We start from the raw sequence: 13,467 nt of genomic DNA, 5'->3' as shown, positions 1-13,467 counted from the left end.
GAACATTGATATCAAATCTCTATCTAAATTTCTTGTTTCAATTATTTCAGGTATGTACCCAGCAGCGATGTATTTTTAAGTGCTTCCCACTAGGATTAAGTTGGACTCTCATAGTTAGTGTTGGCAAAACCTCAGATACCCTCTTTCGCTTTCTTTAAAAGACCCTCTGTATGTCTCTGCTTTGCTACTCGAACCAGTAGCAGGGGAGACCCACCCGTGGAGCCCAAGCAGCAGGGGTGTCCACAGCCATCTATCCGTTCTTGTGATCCTACAGGAAGAATTTCAATCAAGTTGCACAAAGTATAGACAGGAGTCTAGTAGGAAAGTGAGAAATAAGGATAACCTATAGTATACACCACATGAACTGCCTCTAAAGAAGAGAGATTGGTGTGGATTTTACAGAGTCTGGGGTCTTTAAGGGTTTGGGGTTCCTTTGTTCTTAGTTTTACAATTGCCCCCTCAAGGGGTTGGTTTCCCTTTCTATAGCTTTCAGCAAGTTTCCTTAGTGAGGGCCCTGATGACCCATCACAGGATGGGGCGTGACATGACCTTGAAACAATAGTTCCTTTAAGGAGTTAAAATTAAGTATGGCGGGGAGCATTTTGGCTACCTATTCCAGATGTTTGTTTTGATAAGGTTCCCTGTGATTCCCAGTCCTGTGACCTATGGACCCTCTTTGATGTATATGTCTGCTCTCTCTTCTATAAATTACCACCTTTCATTGTTCTTCCCCTACCTCTGTGTTCATGGCTGACTAGCTACCTAACAACCCCAGTGTAAAACCTTTTCTCTCAACTATGCTACTATCCACGTTTGCCCACATTTTACCATTTCCAGATGGGAAAGCTTCATTCAATCTATTTTCTTGCAACTCTATAGACCAAATTCATTTAATCTTCAGGTCCATGTCCAATGCCACCTTCTGCATGAAACTTTCTCCACACGCCATCAGTTGGGGTCAGTCATTATCCCTTCTGAGCTCTTATTGCCGTGACTTTATAACTGAATTCACCTCTATTCTTCCTCTAAGTCATAGCAGTTTATGAAGTTCATCCTTCCAAAAAGGTTTCATTGCATCTTCTACTGCATTCACACAGACTTTACCCCAGATTAGGCCTCTCATTCTAGAAAACTCTAATTTTATGCTATTTTGTTTCGATACTTTTCTCCATTTCTAATATCAAAAGTTGAATTTAACAAACAGCTTTTGTCCCCAAATGGCCAGATTGTCTATGGCCTTGGTTTTCTTGTCTTCTGTTTATGTATCTGTTTCTGCTTCTGCTAGAAGCTGATGAATTTCTTATCATTCAGTTCCAATCCCTTAAAGGAGATCCCTCTGGGACAATCAATTACTTTCCAAGTCACCTTTGCTTTAATCACTAGCAAGAAAAAAGGGGTTGTCATCAGGAGCTGAGGGATGGACAGGGGCCTAGAGCGTGGCCACCTTAGTTCCTGTTCACATGATCCTACATACAGAAAACCCTAATCAGTTAGAATTGTTAAAACTGAGAAACCAATACAGAAAAGTTGCAGGATATAAAATCAACAAAAATGGGTAACATTTCTATACACAACAAACTGAGAAAGAAATTATTTTAAAAACCCATTTACAATAGCATAAAAAATGCTTAGGGAAAATTTAACCAGGGGGGTGAAATATCTATACACTGAAAACTGTAAAACATTGATGGAAGAAATCAAAGACAGAAATGATTGAAAAGATATTCCATGCTCATGTATTAGAAGAGTTAATACTGCTAAAATATCCATACTATCCAAATCAATCTATAAAGCAAATAAAATCTCTGTCAAAATTTCAAGGACATTTTCATGTGGAATCATATTGTCTACCCTGAATAGATTAAGCAATTCTGAGCAGAAAGAGCAAAACTGGAGGCATCACAATACTTGGTTTCAAAATATACTACAAAGCTATTGTAATCAAAATAGTGTGGTATTGACATTTAAATAGACCTATAGACCAATGGAACAGAGTAGAAAGCCTAGAAATAAACCCATGCACTAATAGTCAACTGAAATTTGACAAAGATTCCAAGAGCACACAAGGGGGAGAGGAGCATCTCTTCAGTAAGTGGTGCTGGGAAAACTGGACATCCACATGCACAAGAGTGAAATCGGACCTTCATCTACACAGTGTACAAAATTCAACTCTGGATGGATTAAAGATGTGGACATACACCCCGAAACTGTAAAACCCAGTCCACAAAAACATAGAGGAAAAGCTGCTTCTCAACATTGGCCTGGACAATAATTTTTTTGAATGTGACCCCAAAGCACAGCAACAAAAGTAAAAATACACCAAACTAAAAAAAGCTTCTGTGCAGCAAAAGAAACAGCCAACAGAGCGAAGAGATGATTTATGGAGTGAGATAAAATATTTGGAAGCTATTCATCTGATAAGTAGTTAATATCCAAACTACATAGGGAATGCAACCCAATAGCTGAAAGATGATAACCTGATTTTAAAAATAGGCAAAGAACCTGGATAAGCATTTCCCAAAGAAGACATACGAAACGGACAAACGGTACGTGTGGAAAATGCTCCACATCACGAATCATCTGGGAAACGCAAACTAAAACAATGAAGCATCACCTCGCTCTTATTGGAATGGCTATTCTCAAAAAACGCAAAAGATAAGCATTGGCAAGGATGTGGAGGAAAGGAACACTGTCCGCTCTCCTTGGGAAATGAAACCAGCTGAACCATTATGGAAACCAATATGGAAGTTCCTTGAGAAACTGAAACCAAGTTCCAGCAACAGGATGTGATCCAGCAGTTCCATTTCTGAGTATTCAGCTAAACAAAGTGAAATCAGTACAGCAAGAGACATCTGCATTCCTCACGGCCAAGATACGGAATATTCATAAGAGCCGAGACAAGGAATCAACCTAAGTGTTCATTAACAGATGAATTAATAAGGAAACCATGGTATTTATCCACAGCAGAGTATTATTCAGCCTTAAAAGAAAAGAAAATCCTATCATTGGCAGTAACACTGAGGAATCTGTGGGACACTATGTTAAAGTGAAATAAGTCAGGCACAGAATAACAAATACTGCATGATCTCACTTGTAGGTAGAAGCTTAAAAAAAAATCAGCCTCAAAGAAGCAAAAAGAATGTCGTTGTCAGAGATGAGCATAAGGGGACAGAGATACCTCCAAGAGTACAAAGCTCCAGTTAGGCAGGATGAATAAATTCTGGAGATTTACTGAACTAACATGGTGGATATAGTTAATAATAAGAATATATTGTGGCCAGGCACAGTGGCACATGCCTGTAACTCAGGAGTCTGAGGCAAGAGGATCTCAAGTTCAAGCCTAGTCTCAGCAATTTTTGAGACCCTAAGCAACTTAGTGAGACCCTGTCTCAAAATAAAAGAAACGGGGAACGTTGCTCAGTGGTTAAGCACCTCTGGGTTCAATCCCTGGTACTACTACAACTAATAATAAATTGTATACTTGGAAATTATTAAGAAAATAGATCTTAAATATTCTTACCACACACAAAGGATAACGATATGATGTCACAAATATATTACATAGCTTGTGACAATCATTTCACAACACAAATGTATATCAAAAAAATCACCTTGGAGATGAGCACAGTGTGCCCACTTGCAATCCCAGCTACTCAGGAAGCTGAGGCAGAAGGATTGCACGTTTGAGGCCAGCCTGGGCAACTTAGCAAGACCTGGTCTCAAAAATAAAAAGGGCTGGGGATGTAGTTCGGTGACAGAGCACTTACCTGAGCATGCATGAGGCCCTGGCTTCAATCCTAGGACTGCCAAAAGAAGAGGAAAAATCACATTGTACATCAGGAATATATATAATTTTGGTCAGTTATATCTGCATAAAACTGGGCCAAAAAGGGGGAAGGGGGGAGGAAAGACTTCAGTAGATTCTTCTAAAATTTCAAAAATAAAAAGAAGAAGAAAAGAAATCAACATCACAGGTACGGGTGAAGTCCACAATTCGGCCAGCTGGGAAGCTTTTTCCCTTCCTATCTCTGCAAGGTCATGAGCACAGTAATTCTGGTGTTTTTACATTTTACCACAGATTACATGCATCTATAACATTTGCATGTTTTAAATGGCCTCACACCATCCACACCATCTGCTGCTTGCTCTTTCACTCAATGTTAAAGACCCAGTTCACTGACTTTCCTTGCTGTCAAGTACTCTATCCTATGACTGCACCTCAATTTATTTGTTTATTCCCTTGCCAAAGGACATCTGAATTGCTACCAGTTTTTACAATATTAATAATGCTGCAGCAAATGATGTTGTACAGGGCTCTGTGTGCAGGTGTCAAGGATTGTGTGTGTTCCATATCACCAAAGAAACATCCTCACTAGACTCTTCTGAGTGAATGCTATAATTGGCTTTCCTGGGAGGAACATCTTAACAAAAATCAACTGGCCATTACATTTCTCAATGTCAGTGATCAAAGCCCCGGAGGAAACGCAAAATGTGTTTAACCATGTTTTCTTGGGGGCTCTTGGGATCTCCTGAAAGAATCTGAACTAGCAACAAACCCTTCTCCAGCCCTCTGGGGCTGGCCCTTGCCCAGTTCCGCCTGGGACCTCCTTATTCCCTGAGGAGGTATGGAGTTTCCGAGAGAGGCACACGGCATCCGGCCACAGGCTGGTGCTTTACAAAGGATAAAAACTGCCCTTTTCCCAAGAATCCCTGTGCAAATTAAGCGGGTGGAATTGAGGTCTTCCTTTTCTACTAAAGATGCCCATAGGAACAAATCCTGCACAGAGAGGACTCAGCAGCCCAAACAGAATGGGGTACAGTCAATGCCCGGACTTCCAAAAGGCCATCTTTTGTGGAGAAAAGCAAGCTACAAAACAGGATGTAGATAGAGTGTGGGCTCCTTTCTGTCTCTTTTTAAAGTACATTATAAAAAGATACATTTAGAAAATGTCTGACAAGCTACATCCACACCTCTGAGGAGTGGGTTAAGGATGCGGGGGTGGTAGGAAGGAGATGGGAATCTTTTATTTTGGCTTCATTCAATTTTGTCCTTTTTCTTTAATAAGCCTGTGTCAGTTTTATATAGTAAAGAACATTCCCAGAATGTAGGCTGCTGTCCCTCCAGCCTTTCCGTGGGCCTCAAAGGAGCACAGTTAATTTAAAGAACATTCTAGTATAAATAATTAGTAACAAAGATTATTGTGTTTCAAAAACTCCATGATATCTTTAACATCTATCAGCCAATGAACGCGTATTGACTAAGGCTTAGCATGAGAGGATCTTTTTTGGGAATGAAGCATGACGTAGCAAAGTCAACCAACTAAGGAAAGGCTCCACATGTCCCTCCATGTGTCCCTAGCTATAGAATAAAGCAATGTCAGAGACTGAGGACCCATCTGTCAGACGAGCTGTGAAGGTATTCTGCCTCCTGGATTACCTACATCACCTTACTGAGACAGACGGGAGCAGCAGGAAACTTCTGGCAACAAATACCTCAATTGACAGTTGCAAGAAATGGGGAGAAGCAGGAAGAGGTTCCCAGTCAAGCCCTGGCATGGTACTGGAGTTCCTTCCCAGTGCAGGTTCTTCCGCAGCCTCCTGATCTGCCATCCCTACCCCTGCCCCAACCCCATCCCCAGGACACGCTGGGGTCTCCCTGCCTCATTCAACCCACCCTGTGCAGCTTTGCCTAGGTCTCCCCTCCTCACCCTCGGGCAGGAAGCCCCCAGCACCTCAGTAGGGCCGCAGAGTCCTCTGCCATCCAGCTTCTGCCAACCTGTCTAGGGACACACCCACCTCTCCCCACCTTAGTCTCACCCAGTCTCACCAGTTCAACAGGGTTGGACACAGCCTCACAAAGTCACCCCTGCCCCTGTCCTCTTCTCCCTGTCTCTTATGAATCCTCTCTGTTTGCTTGTTTGTTTTGGTACCAGGACTGAACTCAGGGGCACTCGACCACTGAGCCACATCCCCAGCCCTATTTTGTGCTTTATTTAGAGACAGGGTCTCACTGAGTTGGTTAGTGCCTTGCTGTTGCTGAGGCTGGCTTTGAACTCTCGATCCTCCTGCCTCAGCCTCCTGAGCTGCTGGGATTATAGGCATGTGCCACTGAGCCTGGCTTGTTTTTCTCTGTTGTTGTTGTTGTTGTAGATGGACACAATACTTTATATTATTACAATCATTATTATTTTTTATGTGGTGCTGAGGATCGAACCCAGGGCCTCATATATCCTAGGCAAGTGTTCCACCACTGAACCACAACCCCAGCCCCTGGCTTGTTTGTTTTTAATCTAGTCTTTCATACTCAAATTCCATCTTCACCACATAAAGAACTGATTAATTAATAACCAATATGCAAAAAGTATTTTTATTAGCTCACTTAATTTTCACAAAAAACCTGAACAGTAGTAGGTACTATTATTATTGTCATTTTACAGATAAAGAAACTGAGGTTTGGAAAGGTCAAGACCCAGGCTCTGAACTCAGGTCTCTGTCCCTCCAAGTCCTGGGTACTGATGCACTGGACCACATCAGAACTGTGTGCACACATGTCTGTCTTCTGGAGGGCCCTGAAGGGAGGATTATGTGTCTGTTTACCTTTATACTCCCAAGGTGAAGCAAAGGATCTGACGGGAAAGCACAAAGAAAGGTGGAGGAAAGGAGGGAAAGAGGAGAGTCATTTTCAGGTTTAGTAAGGAAGGTTCAGTTGGGTGCTGGCCTTCCCAGGCATTCATGTTTTTAAAAAATCCAACTCATGTTTATTGAGCAATTGCTATGTGCTGACCCAGTTCTAGATGTATAAACCAAATAAAATCCTTCACAGGGGAGCTCACCTGCTAATCATGAAGACAATTTACACACACACACACACACACTCACTCAGATACAATATCAGGTCTACAATAAGTTCTAGGAAGAAAAATAAGGTTAGGTGAGAGGCAGGGTATGTGTCTAATTTCGGATACAGTGTGGAGAGGGGAAGATAACTGGGGGAGAACAGACCAGAAAGGCTACAGTGGTGGCAGCAGGAAGTCCACTTAGGAACTTTCTTCAGTAATCTAAGGGAGAAGGTGGAAACACAGACCAAGGAGGTAAAACTGGATTTTAGTGAAAAGTGGTCTGCTTTGAGATATATTTGAAAGTAAAACAGATAAGAGGGGACCCAAAGGTGAGGCTGGCCTGGTTCTTTACCATAACACACTCATGAACCAGGGTGGCAGTTTCGCTTAGTGATGTCTTTGATAAAATCATTTAAATGATTAATTCTATTAAATTTTGACATAAGTCCATGATTTTTTAATATTCCGTGTGATGAAACAGGAAGATTTCCTCTGCAAATTAAAGGACAAAGATCATTTCAAGACAAACAACTTCATGATTGATTTACTAGCTCAACTATCCCCCTTTATGATGAAATATCATTTTTATTTGAAAAAATGACTGACACACTGTGGATTCTTAGACTTAGGTATTCGGCAAACATTTTCTTGAAAAGAAAGCAAGCCTGTTACTTCAAGGAAAACAACTGAAATATTCGTTGTCAATGATAAAATCTGAGCTTTCAAATGAAAAGTAGCATTTGGAAAACTTGTGTCTACTACAATGAACTTGACAGCTTTCTGATATTTTCTTTTTTTTTTTAATGAGATGCTTGGTGACATCGATGAATGTAATTTTTAAAAATTTCCAAACATTTTCCTTATATAACTCAATGAACCAATATTTTCCAAATGATGAAAACACAATATTATAAAATCATGCATGAGGAGTAAAGATCCATTCAAAGAACAATGCAAACCTGCAGGTTTTTAATATGAGAGAACAAAAAGTTAATTCATATGGTTTCAGATTGCACAGTGCTACTAACCTATAAGATGAACTATCAATTTTCAAGTTTGAGTACACTATCAAAGAGGGATATTTACAATGATCTGAAAGACCATTACAATAGTCTACCTTTTCCAGTTATTTATCTGTGTGGGGCCAAACTTTCTCCATTATTATTAGTCTGGTACAGATGCCAAAACAAAGTTCGACCAAGTAGGTGACTTGGAAAGCAAATATCAATTTTTCCCACAATTCTACAGTGTAGAAGTCCAAGATCAATATACCTGCAGACTGGTTTCTTCAAGGCCTCTCTCCTTAGCTTGTGATAGTGCAATGTCTTTACAGGTCTTTCTAGGACTGAAGTCCAGACATCCCAAACACCAGTTATAATGGGTTAGGGCCACTCCAATGTCCTCCTAACTTAATTATGTCTTCAAAGAACCTGTCTCAAATAGTAATATTCTGATGCGCTGGGTTAGACTTGAACATGTAACTATGGGAGGGAGAGAGATACAATTTAGCCCATAACAACATATTTCAAAAAAACAACATTTTGCAAGAAACTGAATATAGAAGCAAATTTAAGAATCCAACTGTCTACTACTAAGCCAGATATCAGAAAGACTGATAAAGTTGTAAAATAATGCTACTCTTCTCTGAATTTTTTTTTTTTTTTTGGAAAGTGCAGTTATTTTTCACAGAATTATGTTGTGTTAATATTAGTTTATTGTTTTTAAAAATATTAATAGAAAATAACTTTAAACTTTCTCCATTTTAATTTTAATAGGTAATTTATTTTGGGTTGATATAGTCTGCATAAACAAAAATTCTTTGAATTTAAGATTATATATATAATAATATTTATTTAATATTTATTATATATAATAAATATATGTATAATATATATAAAAAAAAATATATATATATATATTTCTTTTTTAGCCACACCAGGAATTGAACTCAGGGATGCTCTAACACTGAGCTACATCCCAAGCCCCTTTTTTTTTTTTTAATTTCTTTAAATTTTGAGACAGGGTCTCACCAAGTTGCACACAATGGCTTTGAACTTGAAATCCTCCTAACTTGTCCTCCCAAATGACTGAAATTACAGGCATGGATCATCATGCCTGGCCCCAGTAATTTTTATAAAGGGGTCCCAAGACCAAAAGTTTGACAACCACTGTTTTACAGTGAACATAATTTGTGTTTAGATCCTTTATCCAAATAACCCACTAGAACACTGAGGGCATTTGTACTCTCTCTTCTTGGCAATCTCATTCATCAAGTCCCACAGGATGACAAAAGGGTGTTGGAGGGGGGCCTTACCCATCACCTTCATTTGTTTCCTCAAAGATAGTTCAACTGCCCCCTCCCCTTCTAACCTGAGAAGTGTCCCAAGTCATCTCCTATATAGAAAATCTAAAGTGCCATTGTTGAGGTCTTAATTTAAATGTCACTTCCTTGGGGAGACTTTGCCTGGACTCTTCTCTTGCACCCCACCCCACAGAGCAAAAATAGACTCTCATACACCCTGCCTCCTTCCTGCCTCCCTCCCATACCAGGGGGATTGTAAAACTACATCTGAGAGTATTTTGTTTCCTATCAGCCTGTCCCATTCAGAGTAGATGCACAAAGCTAGTTTCCTTGCCTGGTTTACTGTTCTATCTTTAGTTCAAAGAATGAATGAATGAAGCTGTGCTAGGTGGTTACCACTTAGCATAAGCCCTGGGGCTCTGCAGCTGTGCACAGGGTGTGGCTGGTATCCAGCAAGATTTATGAGGATCCTTCCCATCTTAAACCACAACAAATTTCATTATAGAATCCATTTTCCAACAAGACATTGCTGTGCTGAGGAAGGAGTGGGGTGTGGGAGGTTGGCTATAATCTCCCCTTCCAGCTGTGTTGCCCACCAAAGGAGCAAGAGAGCGGGGGACCGAGAGAACGAACGGGCCTACTTCTTCCTGGGGTCTCCTTTCCCTCCTCCTCTCCAGGGAGAAGGCAGGGTACAAACAAGGTTTTTATTTATTTATTTATTTATTGTGTAGATTTGGAAAATGTGCAATTTAAAGAGGCCCAGGGTGCATTCCTGGGAGTTCCAGAAAATAAGTTTTAATGATGAGGAAAGAAGGAAATGATTGTCAAAATATGAATTCATAAAACATAGTCCCTGGAGCCTGTTTTGGCAGTAAAGGTAATTAAGCTTACCTTTTAAAGGTCAGTTTTAACCAGCGCATGAGGGGAATGGCAACAGTCATGCCATTCTGGTCCGCTGTGTCCATGGCAACAGACTATCAGAGCCTTGATTAAACATCAAAGTAGAGGTACTGCATCAGTCCCAGCACCAGCTACAAATAAACACACGTGAGAACAAAGTGGGCGAACTTTACACAACCTTTGAGGAGATTCTGGCCATTTACAGGGAAAACAAGACAACAGACACTGCTGTTAACCCTGCCTGCTAATGAGGCCAGGGCCTGGCCCCCAGTGCCCTCTGCGGCTTTGTGTAAGAAAAGGATAGATCCCACATCAATGGTTTCCATTCATGTATCGGTCATAAATTGGAGAGGAAAAGTATCAAAAGAAGGTGATAAAACTGTTTTGTTTTTTTTTTTTTTTTTTTTTTTTTTGCTGGGGAGATAGCTCAGCCGGTTCAATCCCCAGCACCAAAAAAAAAAAAAAAAAAAAAAAAAAACTGTTTTTTTTTAAAGTATTTCTTCTCATCACAAAAGTAATGACTAAAAAAGAAAACAAGACATATTTATTGTAGAAAACTTCTAAAATTCAGACAAATATAAAGAAGAAATAAGCTGGGCACTGTGATACACAGTTGTAACCCCAGAGAGCAGGGGAACTTGATCACAAGTTCAAGGCCAGCCTGAGCAACCTAGCAAGACCCGGTCTTGAAATAAAATAAAAAGGGCTGAGATGTAGGTCAGGGATAGAGAATCCTGAGTTCAATCCTCAGGACCAAAGAGAGAAAGTTAAGGGAGGAGGAGGAGAAAAAGTACTTGAAATCCTAGTTGGGGTACTTCTTTCCTGTCTTTTCTCCATATATATGTATATTTATTTCATAACATTAGATTTAATCATATAGTTTTCTGTCCTGTGTTTTTTTCCTCCTTCATAATAGGTTATGGTCTTTAATGTACATCATTATTCTTCAAAAGTACAACTTTTAACAATGGTATAAAATTCTACCACATGAACCCACCGTAAGTTATTCTTATACTTTAATCTTGTTCAATGCTAATTATAAGATTGTTCTTTTTCTTTTTCCTCCTGGTGCTGGGCATTGAACCAGGGCTTGATGCATGCTGATAGGTGCTCTACTCCTGAACTGCACCCCAAGCCCTGAAGGTGGTTGTCTTTACAGCCTCTTAGCAGGTCCTGGAGAGATGATCTGACTTTCAGAGGAGGGTTCTTGGCACCCATGGCACTGATCTCACCCTTTAGGGCCTCAGCGAAAGCTGAGTGAGAGCCCCATCTTAGCATCCTATTACATATGTAAAGATAAATTGCAGGAAATAACTGAGACAAATCAATAGAAATAGGAAGGTAGTGGTACACTTGCACCCACTTATCCAGTCTTCGTTGGACTGGGCAAAGGGGAAAAAGCAGGGTATTAAAGACAGGGAGAGCTGGGTGTGGTGGTGCATGCCTGTAATCCCAGCGGCTCAGGAAGCTGAGACAGGAGGATTGTGAGTTCAAAGCCAACCTTAGCAACTTAGCGAGGCCCTGAGCAACTCAATGAGGCCCTAAGCAACTCAGTGAGACCCTGTTTCTAAATAAAATACAAATAGGGCTGGGGATGTGGCTCAGTGGTCAAGTACCCCTGAGTTCAATCCCCGGTAAACACCACCCCCCCTAAAAAAAAAGATAAGGAGAATATAATTACTATATATTCTGAACTCTGACTTTGAAAAGAATAGACTTTTTTTCAAATAGGAATGGAAAAAGTCATGAGAGTTCATTGATGGATGACTGGATAAACAAAATGTGGCATATGTATTATGGAATAGTATTCCGCCTTAAAAAATGGAAATTCTAGACAGGTGCAGTGGCATGTGCTCCAGCTACTTGGGAAGATGAGGCAGGAGGATTGCAAGTTTGAGGTCAGTACAGGCAACTTAGTGAGACCCTGTCTTAAAATTAAAAATACAAAGGGCTAGAGATGTAGCTCACGGGTAGAGCACTGGCCTAGCATGTACAAGGCCCTGGGTTCAATCCTCAATACACACACACACACATACACAATCTATCATATGTAACAACGTGGAAGAATCTGGAAGACACTATGCTAAACAAAATAAGCCAATCACAGGAGGGCAAATGCTGTTGGATTCTACTTAGAAACAAGAGAAGGGTGGGTACCTGAGGCTGGGGGAGATGAGAATAAAGAGTTGCTAATCTCGGAGGCCAGTAAGCTCTGGAGATCCGCTAATTGACAGTGTGCCTGTAGATAACAATACTTCGTTGAACACTTAGAAACCTAAGAGGGTAGATCTTATGTTAAGTGTCATTACCACAGTAATATAAAATAGAAATAAAAGATCAATTATACATAACAAATTAGAACTAGTACAAATCACACTCTCTGATCATAACACAACACACCTAGAAATAAATTAAAAAGTAGAAGCAGAAAGTTAGTCATTTTGAGAATGTGACGACTTTCTAGCAAACTACTTATGGACAAAAAATAAATAAATGTATAGGATATGCTATGGTTTGAATGTGTCCCCCAAAAGTTTGTGTGGGAAACCAAAATGCCTTAGATGAGGCTGTGAAGTTGAAGCCCCAAGATAGCAGTAGTGGCTTTTGAAGAAGAGGGACCCAATGTAGCTCGCTCCCTCCATCTCACCCTACCGTGCCCTCCGCCATGTTGTGGTACAACAGGAAGGCCCTCACCAGAGGCTGAGAAGATGCTGGCACCATGTTCTTAGAATTCCCAGCATCCAGAACCATGAGCCAGATGCATTTCTATTATGTGTAAAGTGCCCAGTCTTGAGTATTTTATCATAGCAACAAAAAACAGACTAAGAATATTTGAGAACTAATACTAATGAATACACGACATGTCAACACTCCTGGAGAGCGCTGGAGCTGTACTCAGTGGAACATGCCTACTCTTATAACACTTTGCTGAATCAGCAAGAAAAATAAAATACAACTGTCAGCCAAGTGTGCCCAAGAAGTAGGGATGAGGACCATTGTTTTTGCTTGGGAGCTTCCTGAGGCGAGGATCTTGTTTTGTTAAACTCCCCAGAATCAAAAACATTAGTTAAGTAAAATGCTTCAAGATGCAAAACAATAAATATCACAATTATGAACTTATTTGGAGTGTAATGAGTTAGACATTGAGTATTTGGGGATTATTTTGGGTACCAGGGATTGAACCCAGAGGCACTTAACCACTAGCTACATCCCCAGCCTTTTTTATTTTTTATTTTGAGACAGGGTCTAGTAGAGTTGCTTAGGGCCTTGCTAAATTGCTGAGGTTGGCTTTGAACCTGCAATCTTTCTGCCTCAGCCTCCCAAGCCACTGGAATTACAGGCATGTGCCACCATGCCCAGCATTTTGGCATTTTTTTTGAGCAGATATATTGAAATATAATTCACATACCAAAAAAATTCACCCAT

The 13,467-nt window shown here is 40.3% G+C and overlaps 1 protein-coding gene across 3 annotated transcripts in view; it reads right to left on the bottom strand.

The window, feature by feature from the left end:
• Positions 1 to 13,467, bottom strand: part of PRSS54 (serine protease 54) — a 57,304-nt gene that overhangs the window by 34,303 nt on the left and 9,534 nt on the right. For 2 of the 3 annotated variants that reach the window (XM_079117253.1, XM_079117254.1), the window contains 2 exons: positions 10,033 to 10,172; positions 8,112 to 8,320 (listed from right to left, as the gene is read on the bottom strand). The gene's annotated coding sequence lies outside the window, so the exon portion shown is untranslated. Of the gene's footprint in view, positions 1 to 8,111; positions 8,321 to 10,032; positions 10,173 to 12,198; positions 12,281 to 13,467 lie in introns of all 3 variants that reach the window. The other variant, XM_079117255.1, reaches the window with a different exon arrangement.

The sequence above is a fragment of the Sciurus vulgaris genome (genome assembly GCF_902686455.1).
Source record: "Sciurus vulgaris genome assembly, chromosome: 17".
NCBI lineage: Eukaryota > Metazoa > Chordata > Mammalia > Rodentia > Sciuridae > Sciurus > Sciurus vulgaris.
The sequence above is the reverse complement of the archived record's forward strand: the minus strand, read 5'-3'. Positions and strand labels throughout refer to the sequence as shown.